The 15,777-nt window shown below is 38.7% G+C and overlaps 1 long non-coding RNA gene across 1 annotated transcript in view; it reads right to left on the reverse strand.

Moving 5' to 3' along the window:
* Positions 1-378: 378 nt before the first annotated feature.
* The window catches only part of LOC119158245, a 47,443-nt gene continuing 32,044 nt past the window's right edge, over positions 379-15,777 (reverse strand). Inside the window, exon 2 of the long non-coding RNA XR_005107814.1 lies at positions 379-636. This is a non-coding gene — a long non-coding RNA (uncharacterized LOC119158245). The remainder of the gene's footprint in view (positions 637-15,777) is intronic.

Genomic DNA, 15,777 nt, shown 5'->3' on the forward strand with positions numbered 1-15,777 from the left:
GGTAGCTGTCTGACTGTAGGCCATACAGCGTAAGGATGTCCAAAGTAGCTCTGCTCTTTGAAATATAGATATTTTACCTAATGTTGGCTTTTTTCTGCTTTTTCCATTACCTCTAGATACTTGCATGAAGAAAATGTGGTTTGCTGTTTTAGGAACTCAAATATTAGAAATGTCACACTCCTAAAAAAATAAAGAAAAATCCCTTCAACATTTCGTCTTTAGACTTTCTAACCTCTTGGCCACCTATCCTCTTTCTCCTTGCTTGACTTTGTCCTAGTTAATATTCCAACAGGTGTTTCCATTTTCAGTGGAATTTTTTTAGGCCGATGTCTCAAGAGGCCTTCTGCATAATAATGCTGTATTCATTATGTGGCAGCATTACTGGGAGAGAACTTTATTTTCTTAACCCCACCATTTCCCCTTCTTCAGTGAGTTCAGGGGGTGGAGGAGGGAGCGAGTTGTGATTTTCACCATCTTCTGCTACTTTGTCTTTCGGTAAGACCGCCGCATGGTACCATTTCACATAAACCCTGTCCGGAGGGTGATGAGGATTAGGGGAGGGAGAAGTGAGGCAAAAAGTCTCTTCTCTTCCACAGTTTGCAAGGCATCTCAGCTTCTCATTCATATTTTGCTTTCCTGTTGAGAGACCAATGGGAATGACAGAGTTAAAGATAATGAAATTAAAGCTTGTAGGCAAAAAAAAAAAAAGATTCATCCCTTTGTGCCCCCTGGTGCGTTCTGATATCGCTAGAAATTTACTGTGGTGACATTTTGGTTTGAGGGTTAACAGGAGCTGCTCGTTAATTCCTACAGCAATCTGAAAGATGTGTTGAGGTGACTTCTCTGCCTCTTGTGAAATTCACCCCTTTCTACCTCTGGATGATGCTGAGCCATCACTGCCGGAGTGCGATGACGTTATATGTGAACGTAAAGCTAAAGAGCAAATATTTTTTTTCAAGGTTTTACCAAGTTTGATACTTTTTAAAATGAAGGATAGAAGGGTTTAAGAACTATGTGCCAAAGCTTCTCCTCAGTCGGGTTTCACACTGCATGAAATGCTGGTCTGTACTACCGTTGCACTCTCTGTAGCAGTAACTATGAGTTTGGTTCATTTCCAATCAAAAAAAAAAATGAACCAGGAGGGAAATAGAAGACTAACAATACAACAGTGTAAGATTCTCACGTTATTCAAGGATTAGTTGGTTATGATTTGTCCCAAACTGACCAAAGTAAATGGCATTCCCACCAATGCAAATCAGTGAAATTCGTTGCCATGGGACATCACCAAATCCAAGGGCTTAGATGGTTTCAAGAGAAAAATGTGGCATTTGGAGGAATATCCAGAGATGCAACAGTATATGTATATGCAGATTTGGAGACTGATGCATACCTTCATGTTACGGTACGTGAACCTGACCTAGGAAGTTTCCAAGTTGCTTATTTCATAACTGCGTTAGTAACTGACGGACCAGCCTGTAGAGCTTCATGTCCAGAATACAGAGGAGGAATAATTCTCTCAGCCCTGTAGATTTCGAGTTTATACATGTATAATAAGTAAATACTTGTCTGTAGAATAGTAACCAATCTGCACCCATCAAGAATATGGGAAAAAGGAGAAGACCTGCAAATTAAATTTTAAGGTTAGCTTGAAACCATCTTGTTTGCCCTGGGTTCACTTCCATTACCCACTCAATTTTGAGACCCTTAAGGTGCATGTCACTTGCCTTTCTTTCTCTGCTACCTCTGATAACTATCTGTAAGACCGAGTGAGCAGCTTTTTTATTTTTCTACCCCTTTACTGATACTTTGATAGTAAACTTTGGAGCAGAGGCTGAATTTAGCTGTGCGTATACCCACCAGAACAGAACACTACTCTTGTAACCGCGACTGGTGATGCTCTGCTATTATCTGCTGTTCTGCATGCTGTGGGTGGATGGATTGCACAAAGGCAAGCTGAATTTCTTCTCCTTTGGTAGCAGTGATCACGCTCCTTTTGTGGAACAAAGGGGTGTCCCCTAATGGGTGCCCTCACCTCAATATGTTAGTCTTGATGGAGATGCACAATTCCCTGTCTGACAGGTGAGATAATACCTGCTAGGGGTTAGGAGATCTTGAAGGAAGAAAACTGAGTTTTGCTGCTGTCTGCAAAGATTTTTTTCATTTATTTATTTTTCTTGGTAAAGTGGCCAACAAGGAAGTCCTGGCATTCTGGGTGTTGAGCATTGATTATTGGGAAAAGATGCTTAGATAACCCTTCCAACCTGAGTACCTAAATCAGGACCATATGTGCCAATACTTTCTTGTATACTATAGATGTAAAATATCACATAATTATATATTATGCCTGGCAGAGAGCATAAGGAAAGAGGGATGTGAGTGCTGAAGCAATATAGGTTCTTCTCTTATAAGTCCATTAAAAATTGAGTGCACAGTAATGTTGTGCTATTCTTAGTACAGATAACTTTTAAAAAGGTTAAGACCAATAAATTTGCTTGCTGTTGCAGAGCTGCTAATTCTAGCATGGAATGGGGTAGGTGACCTCAATATGATGCTACAAATTATTGGAAATAAGACAATTGCAATTCTTGGAACCTCTAATATTGATTGTGTAAGTAAATCATCTATTAAATGGCAATCTAATTTGAAAGGCATACATTGAACTGAACAAATAAGTGAACTGATCATATTCAGATGTTTTTTAAAAAATGCAACCCTTCAGCTTGGTTGATTGGGTTCTTATAAACAAATGTGGAAGTGGAAGATGAGATTACCATATGTACTTAAGGCTTTTTTCTTATATACTGTGTTAGCCAGACATTAAAGACGGGGTCCTCCGAGAGACTGTAGCAATTATTGTTGCTATAATTTTTCCAACACAGTCAAAACTATCTTTACAGTGGAACTTCCTTTTCCAGGTTACTAATACATTAAATTATTAAATAAATAAAAAACAAACCAAAAATAATTCAAACAGATTAGATTTATTCTAGTTGTTTACTTGAGCAATGGCAGTTATAATTGACGTTCTTACCAAGCTCATAGTAAAATCCTAGTTTACTGGTACATTATTTTGGTGTTTGACTCTCTGTCTCTTTAGAAAGATACTTCTTGTTTGGTCATCCCTGTAAATACATGTCAAGTACCCTTTTAAATTTGATGGGCTCACTGAAGTATGTTTTGGGAGCATCTAAACTGTAGACTGTGGGATACTCGGAATCCTGACTGCAACTTATCCTGTTTGATATATAGAAGTACTTTATAAGTTTACATGGCTCATGTGTATGGTAACATTATAGAAATTTGTCACAAGTATAAATATTTTAATAGTTAAAAATATTGACCAAGATAAATACCCCTGTGTCACAAAATCTTCATTTCAAGAGTAATATGTTCTTTTTTCTTTAAGGTGGGCTTTGCGGTATGCAGCTATTACAAATGTTTTTCAATATTTTAAATAATGAATAAATATTATTACCTACTGATCCCATCCTTTATGTTTACATTGCATAATTACTACCCATTCCTGATGCTTCATAATAATTGACTTTATATTGATAAATAGATTAGCTAATACGGTAAATGATTATTCCCCAGTAAATGAATCGGTAAGCTTTTGACTTCAAGTGTCCTTAACAATAAATGCATGGATTCAGGACAGCTTATGCATTTTACATTCAGCAGCCCTTGAATAAACACCCAGAAATCAGGAAGCAGCACCCAGATTTGCTCCTCCTTCTCCATTGCATGTACTAGCCACTTGTTCTGCTCCTCCTGAATTTGCTCCTGTGTTCCTTGGTTCCTAAAACCACTGCTGTACTGACAGCACGGACTGGCTTTTCTGGAAGACTCTGGAGCTGTTTAAACCCTTTCGAAGGTCTAAAGGTGGGGACAGATCAGAATGAACTTCTGGGTGAATGCTCTATCCTCTGCATCACTGTGTAAAATGTAGGTGTCACTACCCACCTTTCTGGCAGTTTGTTTTCCCCAAAAGAGAGTAGCTATATCTACTTAAACTTTTTTGTGTGTGGGGTTTTTTTTGGGGGGTAGGGGGGCAGCAACAGCCTAGCCAATTACCATAGGATTAGCTCATACAGGGAAATCGGCACAAATGCATCTAGTGTCTGGATCCTACAACAGATCTTGAGCTTATTAGACCCATTTCAGTCAATTCTGGACACTGGCTTGCTGCAGAACCGAAATGCTGGAACTTTCAGATAGAAAAAGGGGATTGAGGCTCCCCCCTGGAATAGCTGGCTACTAATCAAGGCAATTTTGGATCCATGTTACAGACTTCGGTACCTGAAGACCCCCTAAGTCTTTTCTGGGTCTGACCCAATCTGCCGAAGGAGTTGACAGTCAAAATGATTTATGGGAGTAAATTCTAGACCATATGTTGAGTGAAATCTTGGCTCCATTGAAGTGAGTTGTGGGGGAGGCAGGGACACCGGCCTGGATTTCATGGCATCAGTTTTACAGCTGCTGTCTGCATGTGGGAAGGGCAATGGGATATAGAACAAATAACTTTTCTGCTGGCAAGGAGAACGGAGCAAGCTCTGAGCTTAATTCCACTGTTCATTAAGTCAGTAGTAAAATCACCGTTTTAAGGGAACTGAGGATTGAACCTAGGAACGACAATATGATTTCCTGAGTCTGTCGCGCAATTTGGGTCATTTATAAGTCATTTATAACTAAAATAAGTCATTTAAAGTCCCATCACTTTCTTTCCTCTTTTGCAGTTGCTTTGTTAACTATAGTGCTGTCTAGATGATGTATGGGACCTCAAATATCAACACACATTATATAATGCATAAATATGCTATTCCAGCCTCATTACAGCACCAGGATTAGAAAGCAAAAAAAAAAAAAAAGGGGGGGGGGAAGCTAAAATTAATGCAGCAAAATTGGAACCAGCCCTTAAATGGATAGGAATTGTAACCTGACATTACAGTTCTATAGCATAGCATTCAGTTTGCTGGGTGCCTGCAGTTGCTTTATATTAGGGTCCAAATCCTGGAAATGTTTCAGCATGTGCTTATCTTTAAGCACGATATATAATTCCCATGGCTACTCTTTCTGGCCTGTGACTCCATTAGGGTGAAACTGTAGCTGAACTCTGAATTCCCTAGACTTCTGCTGCTTTGCATTTTTCAATGCTTCCCGCTCCCAGCATTGGTATTAGGTACATATGTAAGATTATGAAGATTCTTACCGGTGCTGTGGGCAGATATCTCTGCTCAGCTTCAGAGGATGGAGAAACTTCTCATCGTTCCTTAAAAGTATGACTTATTTCCTGGAGCAGGTACATAGCTACAGGATTGCATCTGGAGATCTTTGACTGGTAACCACAGTGCTGGTAATTTTTCCCTTTGCAGAAATGCAGTACATGTAAGGCAAGTAAACTTCTAAAGGTATCAAGGAACTTACATGCCAAGAGGAATTTCAACTGATGTTAACATTTGGGAATTTTTATCAAAAAATGTTTCACTAGCTAGTGCAATTTTATATATTTAACAAGGCTGATGGCTGCTTTGTCTAAAGCAAACAGGATGTTTCGTTGGTTTCTTTTTCCTTGAAACATTGATGTTTTTCTCAATTATCTTTTTTTCTTGCTGTATTTTCATCATACTTTAGATCAGCTATCTCTTTCAATACTCAGTACTGCTAAGTCAATAGAAATATGATGTCTTGGTATGACATCACAATGTTATAATTCAGCTATTGCTTTGGGATTTTTCTCAGCATGCTTAAGTGAAAATGCAAGAAAAGGCTATTTTGGGTCTGAAAGGTGAATGCAGGTTTGAATGCCAGTGAAGCAGACATGTTGATGACAAAACAGGACTGGAAGGTACACAACAGTTTGTCATCTGCTTTGCAGCACAACACTGGCTGTCAAGGACCTCAGTAAGAATACTGAGCTTATGTGTCTGTGGTAACCTATTAAGTTCACCTTGGTGATCAGATTCAAGATATCTCTGAGTACACTAGACTGCAAAAGCCTGGTTATTTATGGTCAGGTGAAGGAAGATTGTAGAAAGTAGGATGGTTCCAGAAGCTTTTGGATATTGACATAGAGAACTAGCCTGCATGGACAGAGCTAGGAACTGCTCTGTCCTCCAAAGGTAAAGGTACTGCATATGCTAATTTATCCTAGCTTTGTGTGAGATCTTTTTTAATGCACAGCGTGAGAGAGTATGAGAGTAAAGCAATCCAGAATGGGCAGATGGTATGGAGGAAATAGTTGCCTACAGCTGCTGGGAGCGGCAAATAACAAAGCAATAGCAGCCAAAACACAGGCAGATCCAACCATGGGACAGGGAAAGCGGAGACCTGGAGTTTGGGCAAAAGAGTGAGAGGTGGGAACAAGTTCAGCTTTCAACATTTGGTCAGTGACAGGTCTGTCTGTGAGCTGAATTATCATCTTGTTGATTTTTATGATCCCTCTGCACTGTGTCTCAGAAAAATCAGTAAAGAATTAAAAACTGAACTGTTATATTCTAAATTTTGACAGAATAAGTTGACTTAGACCTTATTTCTCTAACCAGCTAAACAAGATTGACTCTTAAGAAGTGTTTCTGTGACTCCAGGTTTTGGTACAAGCTGTTGACTCTCATCCAGAGCAGAACAACTCTGTTCTTCACTGTCAACAGAGCTGTTGTCAAGAAAGATTTAGGAACAAATGAGCTTGAACCTTAATCTCTCCACAGAGGTACAGTAGAAAGCATACTTGCTCGCATTTCTCCAGTGCCCACCCATTGTGTAGTCCTTGAGCAAATTAACCTTTTAGAAAACAAAGCCTGCAGTTCTGATATAATCAATGTTTTCTGGGTGCAGACACACATGAAATCAAGACCCATGTGGAATGGCTCTATGAAATTTAACAATAATAAAACCAGTAATGGAAAAACTTGTTGGTGAACCTAGAGTGCTTACTAGACAATAAGGTTATTTCTTTTCTTGGGTTTTTATTTAGCTATCTTCTAGAAGTCTATAGCAAGACTTTGACTGTATTAAATTACACAAAATGGGTAAATTCTTAGACAAGTGATCATTACCTGTGAAGACTGGAACTCTTCTGTAATTTGGGGGAAAGGGAAGATCTATAGAACTCCTGTTGTATCATAAAGCCGTTCAAAAGGTTTCACATCTGTGTTTATAAAGATGAAAAGTTCACCATGCAGGGAAACTCAATTAATGCACAGGTCAGATATGATACATTTTTCATTATGGTGCTGCACTTAACCCTGACTTGGTGGTAATGTGGAATTCCTAATACTTTGGTCTACTGAGCAGGCATAGTTAAATTTGCTCACGGGTAAGAAAAAAAAACCCCATATGATGCCTAAGGAAGCAATGTCTATTTTGAAAAAAACTGAAGCAAAATATGTCAGAGTTTGTTTGGAGGGGAGATTATGCAATTAACTGCAAGTATGAGCCAAAGCCTTGTGAAAGCCAGCTGCTTCAAAACTTCTGGGACTGGATCCCCTTCTTCTTGCCTATACCAAATGTGATGGATATTTGAATCTCCTCACCTTGCTGCATTCTTTATCTGGAAATGGAGCTGGTTTTCCTCAAAAGCTTTGAGTACTTTTGGGAATGCAATGGGCTTGTACACTTTACCATTAGCTCCAGCAAGCGCAAAACAACTCCATCTCAAATTTACAAGGTCCTGTTTTCTCATTCAGCCAGGGGGTGGAGGTGGTGTCCTGTTTTATTCAATTAGATTTTGGAGGTGTGCATTATTTTGGAATGCTTATTTTTTGAGACTCTAGATCATCCTCTGTGATGGGATTGTGAAAACATCTTACCTCAGAGAAACCAGAACATGGATGACTTTAAATCTGTGAAAACTTAAGAACTGAAATCATATGTGTTGGTTATTTCTCTCTTTTAACAGCTGGGGAGCTGGTAGTCAGAGAGGAACTGATGGGAGCTGGATACTTATGACAATGAGAGAACCCCATTTTCTAATGGCATTATTCTATTCATTCTCCATTACGTTATGTGTTTTTCTCTGCCTCTTCAGTTATTCCAGATAACACTGCGGTCCCGAATGTGGTCTCAAGATAGCTCCCTATGTCATACAAGAAGTTTAGGACTCAGCCTGAAGAGAGAGTTGATGCTCTTTGATCTAAGAGCAGGGTTTTCAAAACAGAATTATCCCTTCCTTGAGCCCTTTAAAAACTGTGTTTTGTAATCAGTAAGAGGTGGATTTATGATGTGAAAGACTAAACAATCTGTACCTCTCCTTTATCACCAGCATCACACTCTCCTGCATTCCTCCTCTGCTCCTCTTACTGTGATCATCCTGGCTGCTCTTAGTCCTAGTGCACATGCAATATCATGAGGGCAATGTGACCCATCTGGCGGTAGACCTGGCAAAATGGATACGCAACTCTTCTGGATTTACTCCCACTGCAACTCCACATCCCACTAAAAGGCAAAACAATTAATTAAAAAAATACTTTGCTGCTCTAATAGGATTCATTTGATGTGTGGCAAAACTCAGGAAGAATTTTGAAAACCAAGATTATTTGGTTTGGTTTTCATAGAGCATAAGTAGTTTATTTAAAAATCCCTCTCATTTGAGGAAAACCAGTCTTTCAGGTAATGAACATCCTGCATATAAAACATTATTTCTTGGTTTTACAAGTTCTGGGGGGAAAGACTCTCTGGTTCTATAAGAAACTGAGTAGGATTACATAGTTTTTTGATTTAATCTCCGCATGTGTTAATTCTGCGGTGTGTTAGTTTTTGTTAGTTTCAATATCTTCTGATCAAGCCAAAGGAATTTCGTATTCTATGTAGTGTTGCTTGGTACTAGTCAGACTACCAAAAAAGATCTGCCCTCTTAAAACAGAAATAGCACTCTTACAGAATGGAACTTCTGGGCATCACCCTCACTGCTGCTGTTCTTTTTTCTCTGCTCTGCAGTATCATAAACCACCTTTTGAAAGACTTCTTTTATGAGATCATTTTTGGACAACATAGAAACAGTAAGGTATCAACACCTGCATTTTTAATTTCTAGAAATTATTGGTGCCAGGTGGGAAAAGAGTGGGAGATTGAGTCCTTGCAACAACCTTTGCAACTGGATCTTTACAGCGAGCAAGAGAGACAGCGAAAAATAGTCAACATTATTTCAGCACAGTGGGGAAGAAGGGATGAAAGCTCTGCAAATGAATTCATTGTGACAACCTTTGTGAAGAATCTGAGTGTTTGATCTTTTAAAAGATTTAATAATTCTTTTGATAGATTAAAGAATAAACTGGGTGGGAGGAGGAAAGGAAGTTTCTTTCCTCGATTCTGTCAAAATAGTAAATAGAGCAAATAGCTAAACTTAGTAAGCTTATCCCCACACCACCTTTTTTTGGGTGTTGGATGCATGTCACGTTACAGTCTGAGCACAAGATAAACACTTGGAAATATGACCCTTCGGATAAAGATTGTGGACAACAATCTAATGCGCTTATGTCCAGTGGAAATTGATCTAAAAAGCAAAGTAATTGAACGCTTGGAAATCGGTGTTTCCACTGTGTAATGATTTATGAAGTCCTACGCGTCTCCAAAAAGCCAGACCTTCGATCACAGTGTTGGTTTTGCTTTTTTTCCTGCTTTACCCATATATTCTGTCACTTGCTGAGGCCTTCAGGTATCTGAGTGATGCAGGGTTTTCCCTGGCAAACATCTTCAAATGGCCTGCAACTTGTGAAGCCAGGCTCTGAAGGTCTTTGCACTGACACTGGTAAACTATATATTAGTATATTTTGGGGGTTCTTTTAGCTTTAAAAACTTTGCCTCTGAGATCCTGTTTTTAAACCTAACTCAGACTTGTGATTCTGTGTTGCAAAAAATAAACTCCTGTTGACATTTTTTGAGGTATTGCTTAAAAAACCCACAAACAACAAAACAAAACCCCTCAAAAATTTAAAATGGGTAGATTTTTCTGTTAAAGGACCTAGTACTACTGTCTTTAAAACAAGGAAATTAATTGCAGAAAAAGGTGTTCTAGGGGAATCAAACCTCTCCTTTGAAACAGTACTGATTCCTAAAAATTAACAGAATTTTTGGTTTAGGCTGGCCATTAGGTTACCTTTAGTTAACAAACAGAAGACAGTTTTGACTGGTAACAGCTGTCATATGTATAAGTGGGAAGGGGTAGGAAGACTGTATAATCATTTCCTGATCAAATGCTGCCCAGCCTTTCGTATGATAAGACCCCAGGGTCCTACAGAGCGAGCCAGAAACTCATCTGGACCAGAGCTGAACAGGAAGGGCACTCAATATAGGTATCTATTTCAAATGACTCCATGTAATGAAGATTAATTAGACCTTATTTACCGATCTGACGTTAAATACACATATCCAAGGTCTCGGGCTTCCTCACACTACCAAAGAGCTTCCATGGAAAGCCAAGAAGAATAAACAGTGGTAAGCAGAAGAAAGAGGATCAACTCCTCTGCAAAGTTACTTTAAAAATGTACCAGTAATTACTTTGCTTATCCACATGCAAGTATAAAATGTCATAACACGTACTTCCAGCAAAAAGTAATGCAGGAATAAGTTTATACGTCTGTTTGCACTAACGTAGCTGGCTTCTCCAACCACGTTATACATAATCTTCTTTTCAGTGGCTGAGGGCGTTGCTTCTCCTTTATTTCAAGCACACTATTATCGGATACAATCAGTTTCCTAGAAAAACAACAAATTCGGGTACCTACTTTTAATTTTTTCAAGTTTAGTCTAGACTATGAGATAGAAAAGTTACCATTGCAAAACTCTGAAGTCCCATCAAAACCTTTCTGATCTGCTTTCCCCTGAGACATCGCTCAATTGGTGTACAGCTCAAATAAAGTTTGCAGTGATCCTGTACTTTGATCATACAGTTTCAGGCCTAGGATCTAAGCTAATCTTTCAAACAGCACCAATGGGGAGTAAGATGCCAATGCAGCATGTACTCAAATTGAGGATGTCGGAAAGTGATGGGAATGACTTGCTTGTAATTTTTCCAGCTGAAGGATGCATTTGAGTAGCTGGCAGAATGAGAGACTACATCTGATGCAATCAGTAGCATAGGCCATTGCAAAGGCAGACTAGGGGGTTGACTTAATAAAATACTTACTGGGTACAGACTGTCCCCAGTTGCTACTTTAGAAAAAACAGGCAGTTACTATCAGTACAAAGAAAACTTAGGCCATGAGTGGGAAAGGAGCTGATCCCTGGCTCCTCATGGAGTGTCTCCAGCACCTTTGGGCATGCAAAATCCTTGTAGTGTCTTATTGTCGAGGCTGCTGACTGCTCTCATTAACTTCAAGTGGAATCGAGTGCTCAGCACAATGGAAAATCAAGCCCTTCACTTTTTAAAGTGATCTTTTGGGTTTCATATTTATTTGCAAAACAGGGTAATATAACCTGAGAAAATGTTTTTCTCCTTGCACAGAGTTTTAGGTAGACACATATAGGAAACGCATGTTCTTCTAGCACAATAGCAACTTATGAATAAAATCATACTTGTATTTGCATTAACACGGCTGGCTTCTCCAACCAGTTTTACATAATCTCCTTTTCAATGGGTAAGGGTGTCATTTCCCCTTCATTTCATACAACTGTGCTTTGAAAATGTAGGGAGGAAGTATTTAAAGAAAGTCCGCATTTTATGAAAGGGAAAATTGCCGGCATTCCTTTGTGTGTCTCAGTAGGATTTGGATAGATTACTCATACTTAAAAAGGAAGGGAGCTTTTGCTTTCTCTCCCCCTTTTTTAAAAACTTGCATTAACATGATGTATTGACATATTACAAAATCCAAGGAATGCTGGAGACCAAATCAACCGCGACTCTGTCCACAAGTTGCAACAAATTCTTAAAACATCGTCACCTTCTGAAATAAAATTGTCACGTTTTGGATACAGGCAACTTTTATAAGGACTAAAGCTTCACATATTCAATAGGGACAACAGCATGCTCTCTCGCTTTCTCTTGCTTTCTCTTTAAAAATTTATTTTCCTTTTTCTTACCCACCCCCCCACCCCCCCATCATCCTATAAGCTTGGTACGAAAGCAGCACACTTTAACAATTTTCATAAATCAAGCAACTGGAATAGATTTTAATACAGAATTGTATTACTGCAAGAATGCAAGGCACGCAGGCTCTAAGCACTAACATTTCTATTAGTTGAATGGAAGCCAATGCTTTAGCTGTAAGCATGTTAAAGGAAAGTAATTCTCCGCTATGTTTCTGGGGTCTCTGATGTCAAAAATCCTCCCTGTAAGTAACTCGCAGCTTTTTCAAAGTTGTCCTTGTCTCATGGGTGTTACAACTGGTCAGTCACAGTTTGAAGAGTGTGTTTTACTCTTCATGGTCAGATATGAAAGTCTATTGAACTATTGTTCTCTCTGACATTCTTTGATTAAAAAAGTCATGTAGAAGTAGAACATCAAGCTTCAATGCTGTAAGGAGCTATTAGCTTAATAGTACATTTCCATAAAGGCTTCCTATGCTTTCTAGGGCGTATGTTTATATTTGCTGATAGCTCTTTGTCAGTTCGACACTTGTTAATCAACCATTGATGATAATTGTCATTCTTGCAAAGAACACTTCCTCCTATGAGGTCATAAAGACATTTTATACACTTAAATGCACTGTGTGCATATGTGTGTATGAATCTACGTGTCTGTTTATATTTACAAAAGATGTTTATGCTGACACTACTTTTTTGGTATATTCGATATTTCTCTTCTTCCTTCCCATTTTTTTTATTTAGCAAATACTTTCCATTGCTAAACCATTAACAAAATTTTAAAGGTAGAGGTGAATTTGCTGCTTAAAACTGAGGAAAAAATGTAAGGAAATGTTAAAGGTGCTTTTGTAAAAAACTGATAAACATTCAACAGTCTTTCTCATCTTTTTTCTTAAAAAGAGAAGGGGTTTTGTGACATCAGTTGATGACATTTTCATCTAAATCCATTTTTTTTATCTCATTTGAAAAGCACTTAGCTCAACAGGACTCTGTACTTTCACTGAGATTTCTAGGTATTATGTCAAGCGTCCCAACTTAAGCATGGGCAAAAGATAACACTATTTACCATTCTCTCCCTCAAAAAAGAAGGCAAATACATTAAGACATCTGACACTGAAGGTGTCAGCCTTCAAGCTGAATTTGAAGGTATCTCATTTCATATTTCGGCACTGAATTTTATTTTATTTTTCTTTTGACATTCCACAAGTTTTTGATGTCTTAGACTAGCCATAGTCTACATCTCTGAAAATTAATCAGATTTTGAATTGTCTTTCAAGGCACCACTTTACTAATGATAGTACCTGAACATGTGGATTCCTCAATTTGCAGTTTGGGTTCCCAACATCAGGCATTTACCTTCAGAGACCAAAGGATTCAAAAAATTTATTTCCATTTGCATGTGCCATTCTTTGGAGAACAGAGCCCTATTCTACACATAGCAACATGTATCTGTTGTCACAGGGCAAAAAGATGGCTTGGGCATTGCAGATTGCTTTTCTGCTGGAAGGGAATACTCTTACATTCTCAGTTTAATTGCCCTATTTAGACTGGTGTACCAGTCTTGGAGCAAGAGTGGTCAAATAATATGCAGGATAATCCCTTCTTATAGGAATTTCAACCTAACCTCAGTGACTGGTACCCAGGGACTGATTCTGGCTCAAGAACTGACCTCAATCAGAGTGCAGGGCATATACAGAAAGCAAATTATCTCACTGTTTCCACAGTTTTCTCCCGAAGGACTACAGAACCTTGCATAAACAAAACTAATTATAACACCAAAAAAAAATCATAAAACCTTTGCTTGCAGGCTAACAAAAAAGAACCTGGAAGAGTGTATGTCACAGTGCCATCTACTGACGCCAGTCACAAAAATATAGGAAAAATACCCAGTTACAGTAACAAAATAAATAAATAAGGCCAGGAGTCTTGGAAGGATTATAGTCCTATGTTTAAAGGAAGGACATGACTGCTAATTAATCTGACAAAAGAGAAAGCCTCACCTGCTGATGCGCTGTTCATCACACCAATATTAGAATTCTCTTCAGTGCAATATGTTTGGTTATTGTAGCTCTTGGAAAGAGACTGTTGCATCGGAGGAATGGCTGACCGTAACTCTTAGTGCCAGCTCCCATATTTCTGTTTTGTCTTGATGAACGCTTTATACTGTAGGAGAATTACAGCCTACTAGGCAAGCAATTTGAAAACATAAAGGAATTCCATAAAGGAATGCAATTGTGAAATAAAATCTGTTCAGTCTAATGTGCAATAACTTTATCTGGCACAGAAAGTGAGCAGTAAGTTGGAGGCAAGTAGGAGCAACATGTAATCCAGTTGACATAAATGAAAAGATGATACTGGCAGAAAATTGGGCTGCATATGAATATAAAGGCTGTTGAATAACAGGGGTGGAAAATGACATGCTTAACAGTGGTAAGGTGAAGACAAAAGAAGTTCAGGAAACATTCGTATGAGAGTAGCCAAGTACAAGTCAATAAGGACTGAAATTCCTTGCTCCTAGAAGCAGAGTAGAATGCTGAAGCCTACAGTCTTAGCTGTGTTAAGGGTTGCCAAATGGTAGAGTGTCAAAACAATTAGAGTTTATTCTCTCGTTGCTAACATGCAAGCTAAAGTGGCAGCTGAGATGTTCTGCAAAAGCATTACTAAGCAAGAAGATGTATCATGTTCTGTATCACTTTCAGTAATTCCAAGGTAAGAATAAAATGAAGAATGAGAAGGGAGTGATTGGGAATTGAAAGGCAGGCAAAAAAAAAACCAAGTCAAGAGGTAAGCAGACTGCAGAATGTTGATTGGGAAGAAAAAATAACCACATATTCTTAAGCCTTATGTCAAGTATAAGAATTCAGAAGGAGGATAAAAGTGAGCACCTGAACTGTATTTGCTAAGATAGGTTGTGGCAGGGGGAGCTGACATCCCGAGGGAGGCTAAGAGGTGAAAGTAATCTTCACAAAGTAGAAGTAGAAGAAATATTAGAGTGGTTACAAGAGAGCAAGCAGGAGATGTTTAGATTTATGAGTTCTTTTGGATAGCAGCCATGGTTTGTCTTTATTTCCTAGTAACTGGTTCTTGGTTTGAGCTTCATCAGGTCATCAGATTAGTGCCATCAGCTCTAAAAGGTTTTCAGTGCTTTTTTTGGATCATCTAGCAGGCAAGGAACTAACATGTGGAGTGCAAACATGATCTGCTTTTTTCTTTTTTTTTTTTTTTTGGGGGGGGGGCGCATGTCTTTATCATAAAAGCAGTGGAAATAAGTAAAAATAGAGAGGGGATTTCATTATGGCACCATCTGTCTCCTTGCCGTTAATATTTTTCTCAACTTTTTGAAAATTGGATTTAAGGATGCGTGTTGTAGTTCAGAACTTTGCTGCTGCTATCGAGGGATGGTTTCAGGAGGGAGACCTAATCCATGATAAAAGCTGTCCATCCGCTACAGCAGAAAGCAGATGTTTCACGGAAGTCAACTGGATGACATTGATCTTTAAAGTAACACACACAACAGAGTCTTTCCTTGGATTGGGGCCAACAAATGAATTCTAATTTATTGCTCTTCCTGGGTCTTGGTTAAGCCTCATGCAAGGCATTTCTCCTGATACTCCTAATCTCTCACTCTTTTCTTCCTTGCATTACTTCATTTAAAGTCAGTTAATGAGAGTCCAGACTCATCTTGAACAATCTACTTTTATGCAACACCTAGCGCCATGGAGTAGTCAGCTGGGCAAGCACCTACTGAACACTGGTGAGCCC

This window comes from Falco rusticolus, chromosome 16, assembly GCF_015220075.1.
Source record: "Falco rusticolus isolate bFalRus1 chromosome 16, bFalRus1.pri, whole genome shotgun sequence".
Lineage (NCBI taxonomy): Eukaryota > Metazoa > Chordata > Aves > Falconiformes > Falconidae > Falco > Falco rusticolus.